Source organism: Oncorhynchus clarkii, chromosome 29 (assembly GCF_045791955.1).
Source record: "Oncorhynchus clarkii lewisi isolate Uvic-CL-2024 chromosome 29, UVic_Ocla_1.0, whole genome shotgun sequence".
Classification (NCBI taxonomy): Eukaryota; Metazoa; Chordata; class Actinopteri; order Salmoniformes; family Salmonidae; genus Oncorhynchus; species Oncorhynchus clarkii.
The window spans coordinates 11182654-11188653 of NC_092175.1; positions in this window are offsets into that span (position 1 = coordinate 11182654).

A 6000-nucleotide genomic window follows, 5' to 3' on the forward strand; every position below is an offset into this window, starting at 1 on the left:
TTGGTAACAAAATGGATGGCACTGCGATAGACTGCATCCAGTTTGCTGAGTAGAGTATTGGAAGCTATTTTGTAGATGACATCGCCGAAGTCGAGGATCGGTAGGATGGTCAGTTTTACTAGGGTATGTTTGGCGGCGTGAGTGAAGGAGGCTTTGTTGCGAAATAGAAAGCCGATTATAGATTTAATTTTGGATTGGAGATGTTTAATATGAGTCTGGAAGGAGAGTTTACAGTCTAGCCAGACACCTAGATATTTGTAGTTGTCCACATATTCTAGGTCAGAACCGTCCAGGGTAGTGATGCTAGTCGGGCATGCGGGTGCCGGCAGCAAACGGTTGAAGAGCATTCATTTGGTTTTACTGCCGTTTAAGAGCAGTTGGAGGCCACGGAAGGAGTGTTATGGCATTGAAGCTCGTTTGGAGGTTAGTTAACACAGTGTCCAAAGAAGGGCCAGATGTATACAGAATCGTGTTGTCTGCATAGAGGTGGATCAGGGAATCACCCACAGCAAGAGCGACAGCATTGATATATACAGAGAAAAGAGTCGGCCCGAGAATTGAACCCTGTGGTACCGCCATAGAAACGGCCAGAGGTCCGGACAACAGGCCCTCCGATTTGACACACTGAACTCTGTCTGCAAAGTAGTTGGTGAACCAGGCGTGACAGTCATTTGATAAACCAAGGCTATTGAGTCTGCTGATAAGAATACGGTGATTGAGTCAAAAGCCTTGGCCAGGTCGATGAAGACGGCTGCACAGTCTTTTATCGATGGCGGTTATGATATCGTTTAGTACCTTGAGCGTGGCTGATCTGCACCCGTGACCAGCTCGGAAACCGGATTGAACAGTGGAGAATGTACGGTGGGATTCAAAATGGTCAGTGATCTGTTTATTATCTTGGCTTTCGAAGACTTTAGAAAGGCAGGGCAGGATGGATATAGGTCTATAACAGTTTGGGTCTAGAGTGTGACCCCCTTTGAAGAGGGGGATGACCGCGGCAGCTTTCCAATCTTTAGGGATCTCGGACGATAGGAAAGAGAGGTTGAACAGACTGGTAATAAAGGTTGCAACAATGGCGGCAGGAAGTTTAATAAAGAGAGGGTCCAGATTGTCTAGCCCAGTTGATTTGTACTGGTCTAGGTTTTGCAGCTCTTTCAGAAAATCTGCTATCTGGACTTGGGTGAAGGAGAAGCTGGGGAGGCTCGGGCAAGTAGCTGCAGGGGGTTAGAGCTGTTGGCCGGGGTTGGGATAGCCAGGAGGAAAGCATGGCCAGCCGTAGAGAAATGCTTATTAAAATGTTTGATTATCATAATTTTATCGGTGGTGACCGTGTTTCCTAGCCCCAGTGCAGTGGGCAGCTGGGAGAAGGTGCTCTTGTTCTCCATGGACTTTACAGTGTCCCAAAACTTTTTGGAGTTAGAGCTACAGGATGCACATTTCTGTGTGTATTGGTTCCTGAGTTCCCTGAACAGTTGCATATCGCGGGGACTATTCGATGCTATTGCAGTCCCACACAGGATGTTTTTGTGCTGGTCAAAGGTAGTCAGGTCTGGATTGAACGAAGGACTATATCTGTTCTTAGTTCTACATTTTTTGTAAGGGGCATGCTTATTTAAGATTGTGAGGAAATTACTTTTAAAGAACGACCAGGCATCCTCGACTGACGGGATGATGTCAATATCCTTCCAGAATACTCGGGCCAGGTCGATTACAAAGGCCTGCTCGCAGAAGGGCTTTAGGGAGCATTTGACAGTGAGGAGGGGTGGTCGTTTGACCGCGGACCCATAGCGGATGCAGGCAATGAGGCAGTGATTGCTAAGATCCTGATTGAAAACAGCAGACGTGTATTTGGAGGGCAAGTTGGTCAGAATAATATCTATGAGGGTGCCCATGTTTACAGATTTAGGGTTGTACCTGGTGGGTTCCTTTATGATTTGTGTGAGATTGAGGGCATCTAGCTTAGATTGTTGGACTGCCAGGGTGTTAAGCATATCCCAGTTTAGGTCACCTGACAGAACGAACTCTGAAGATAGATGAGGGGCAATCAATTCTCATATGGTGTCCAGGGCAAAGCTGGGAGCTGAGGGGGGTCTATAACCGGCGGCAACAGTGAGAGACTTATTTCTGGAGAGATTCATTTTTTAAATTAGAAGTTCAAACTGTTTGGGCATAGACCTGGAAAGTATGACAGAATCTCTGCAGTAGATTGCAACTCCTCCCCCCAGTTCTATCTTGACGGAAAATGTTGTAGTTGGGTATGGAAATTTCAGAATTTTTGGTGGCCTTCCTAAGCCAGGATTCAGACTTGGCAAGGACATCAGGGTTGGCGGAGTGTAAAACAAACTTAGGAAGGAGGCTTCTGATGTTAACATGCATGAAACCAAGGCTTTTTCAATTACAGAAGTCAACAAATGAGAGTGCCTGGGGACACGCAGGGCCTGGGTTAACCTCCACATCACCCGTGGAACAGAGGAGGAGTAGGATGAGGGTACGGCTAAAGGCTATCAAGACTCGTCGTCTAGTGCGTTGGGGACAGAGAATAAAAGGGGCAGATTTCTGGGCGTAGTAGAATAGATTCAAGGCATAATGTGCAGACAGGGGTATGGTGGAGGTAAGCCCAGGCAGTGAGTGTATTATGTGATGATAAGAGAGGTTGCCTCTCTGGACGTACTGGTTATACTGGATGAGGTCACCGCACGTGTGGGAGGTGGGACAAAGGAGGAATCTGAGGCATGTAGAGTGGGGCTAGGGGCTCCACTGTAAACTAAAACAATGATAACTATGCTAAACAACAGTATACAAGGCATATTGACATTTAAGAGAGACATAAAGCGAGGCATAAAGCAATCACATGTGTTGATTGGGAGAGCTAGCTAAGACAAGAATGGGTAAGACAAGAACAGCTAATTAGCGAAGACAACAACAACAGGTAAAATGGCAATGAATGGGCAGAGGGTCGGTTAACTACACACAGGGTCTGAGTTCGGGGCTAGGGCCGACAGATAAACAAAAAAACAAAAGCAAAATGGAGTACCGTGATAAATTAACAGTCCAGCCGGCATCAGCTATGTAGCCAAGTGATCATAGGGTCCAGTGAACAGCAATAGATGGAGCAGGGAAGCCGCGGCGTAGTCGTTACTACACTGCATTTAAAGTTAGCAGGCCGGGGTGAGTAGAAGCATCTGCTCCGACGTCCGGCAAAGGCCGATTGAGGGCACAGAGGATGGAATTATGTCTGCGGACCAGTTGTGGTGGTATGGCGGGGCGCCGTGTCAACGAAGGGACCGGGCCAGATGGCGAAAGAGGTATTGTAGTTGTAGTGAGGTGGGTTAATAACGGAAGGTATTTTTAATTTAAAAAATAGAAAAGGGATTAAAAAATAAATTGAAATATATACAAAAAAGACGAAAAATACAAACAGCAAACAAGAGGATGACAAACCACGTCTGCACTGCTACGCCCTCTGAACCCCGCCCTGTGCAACTGAGTCCTGGACTTCCTGACGGGCCACCCCCAGGTGGTGAAGGTGGGAAACAACACCTCCACTTTGCTGATCCACAGCACAGGGGCCCCACAAGGGTGCGTGCTCAGCCCCCTCCTGTACTCCCTGTTCATCCATACCTGTGTGGCCACGCATGCCTCCTACTCAATCATCAAGTTTCCAGACGACACAACAGTAGACCTGATTATCAACAATGATGAGAAAACCTACAGGGAGAAGGTGAGGGCCCTGGCGAAGTGGTGCAAGGAAAATAACCTCTCCCTCAACATCAACAAAATGAAGGAGCTGATCGTGGACTTCAGGAAACAGCAGAGAGAGCACGCCCCTATCCACATCGATGAGACCGCAGTGGAGAAGGTGAAAAGCTTCAATTTCCTTGACGTACACATAACTGTTGATCTGAAATGGTCCACCCACACAGACAGTGTGGTGAACGAGGCGCAACAGCGTCTCTTCAACCTCAGGAGGCTGAAGAAATTCGGCATGGCCCCTAAGACCCTCAAAAACTTTTACAGATGCAAAATTGAAAGCATCCTGTCGGGCTGCATCACCACCTGGTACGGCAACTGCACTGCCCGCAATCGCAGGGCTTTCAATAGGGTGGTGCGGTCTGCCCAACGCATCACTGCCTGCCCTCCATGACACCTACAGCACCCGATGTCACAGGAAGGCCAAAAGATCATCAAGAACATCAAACCACGAGCCACGGCCTGTTCATCCCGCTACCATCCAGAAGGTGTGGTCAGTACAGGTACATCAAAGCACGGACCAAGAGACCAAGTGAATCAGCTTCTATCTCAAGGCTATCAGACTGTTAAATATCCATCACTAGCCGGCTACCCCCTGGTTACTCAACCCTGCACCACTCCGCCAGGGCCCTAGACTGCTGCCCTAAATATACATAGCTTGGAATGGAACACTGGTCACTTTAATGTTTACATACTGCCTTAATCATTTTATATGTATTTACTGCATTTTAGTCAATGCCACTCTGACATTGCTCATCCAAATATTTATATATTTCTTAACTCCATTCTTTTACTTTAGATTTGTGTGTATTGTTGTGAATTGTTAGATATTACTGCACCATTGGAGCCAGGAACACAAGCATTTCTCTAAACCCGCAATAACATCTGCTAAATATGTGCATGTGACCAATAAAATTTGATATGATTTTGATCTAGTTTCAGGCGTTTATTTTACCCCTGCGACGTGCTGGCAGGCTACGTTAGGTTACTGCTAGAAACACGCTAGAAACACACCCACATGTAAACAAATGGTGACGTACAATATTTTAATCAGTCCAGGGAGGTTCATGGTGGACAGAAGTGAGGGAGAGGCTGAAAGCTGTGGCTAGCGATCAATCGTTGATAATCAAACAATCAATCAATCAATCAAACTTTACTCTGTGTGGGAGCGGTTCGGCACTGCTGTGCTGTGACTGGGTCAAAGATGGTAGGAGATAGTGATGGAGAAGAAAGTGAACCAAGTATGGAGCATAGTGGTACAAATAAAGAGGGGAGTGAGAAAAAGAAAGCGGGAGAGAAAGGGAGTAGGGGTTTGATGGGGAGCGAGAGGTCTATGGAGGCAGAAAAAGGAGTTTGAGGAGAGAAACGTAGCTTCCAACGCTAGCGGCAGTTCAGAGGTAGAGAGTGCAGAGGAAGGGCAAGATAAATCGCGAGGGGAGCATGGAGGTGAGGAGGAGCATAAAGTGATTCTGAAGTTTAGGGAGGAAAGGGAGAGTTGGGGCAATGAGTCCGATAAGGTTGACGGCTGTGATAAAATACTTGATTGGGGAAGTTATCCATGCTAAAGTGTTAAGAGATGGGAGCTTGTTGGTGTTCTGTAAAGTCATGGCGCGGAGGGAAAAAGCTCTCAGAGGGAAGCAAATAGGGAAGTACAAGGTGGTGCCGAGCAGCTGGACTGATCAAGCAGTGGATTAAAGGGGTGATAACAGGAGTGAGTGTTAGCACTAAAGAGGAGAGTGAATGTTCAAAGATTGCAAGCAGGGTAGCCTAGTGGTTAGAGCGTTGGACCTGCGTTGGAACCGGAAGGTTGAAAGTTCAAACCCCCGAGCTGACAAGGTACAAATATGTCGTTCTGCCCCTGAACAGGCAGTTAACCCACTGTTCCTAGGCTGTCATTGAAAATAAGAATTTGTTCTTAACTGACTTGCCTAGTTAAATAAAGGTAAAAAAAAACAAAACAAGGGGTGGAGTTAGGGTAGATAACCTGTCTATTCTGTTCCACTTCAAGGACCAGGTACTGCCAAATAAAGTCATCATAGGATATGCAGTACCAGCCAAAAGTTTGGACACACATACTCATTTAAGGGTTTTTCTTTATTTTTACTATTTTCTACATTGTAGAATAATAGTGAAGACATCTAAACTATGAAATAACACATATGGAATCATGTAATAACCAAAAAAAGTGTTAAACAAATCAAAACATGTTTTATATTTGAGATTCTTCAAATAGCCACCCTTTGCCTTGAT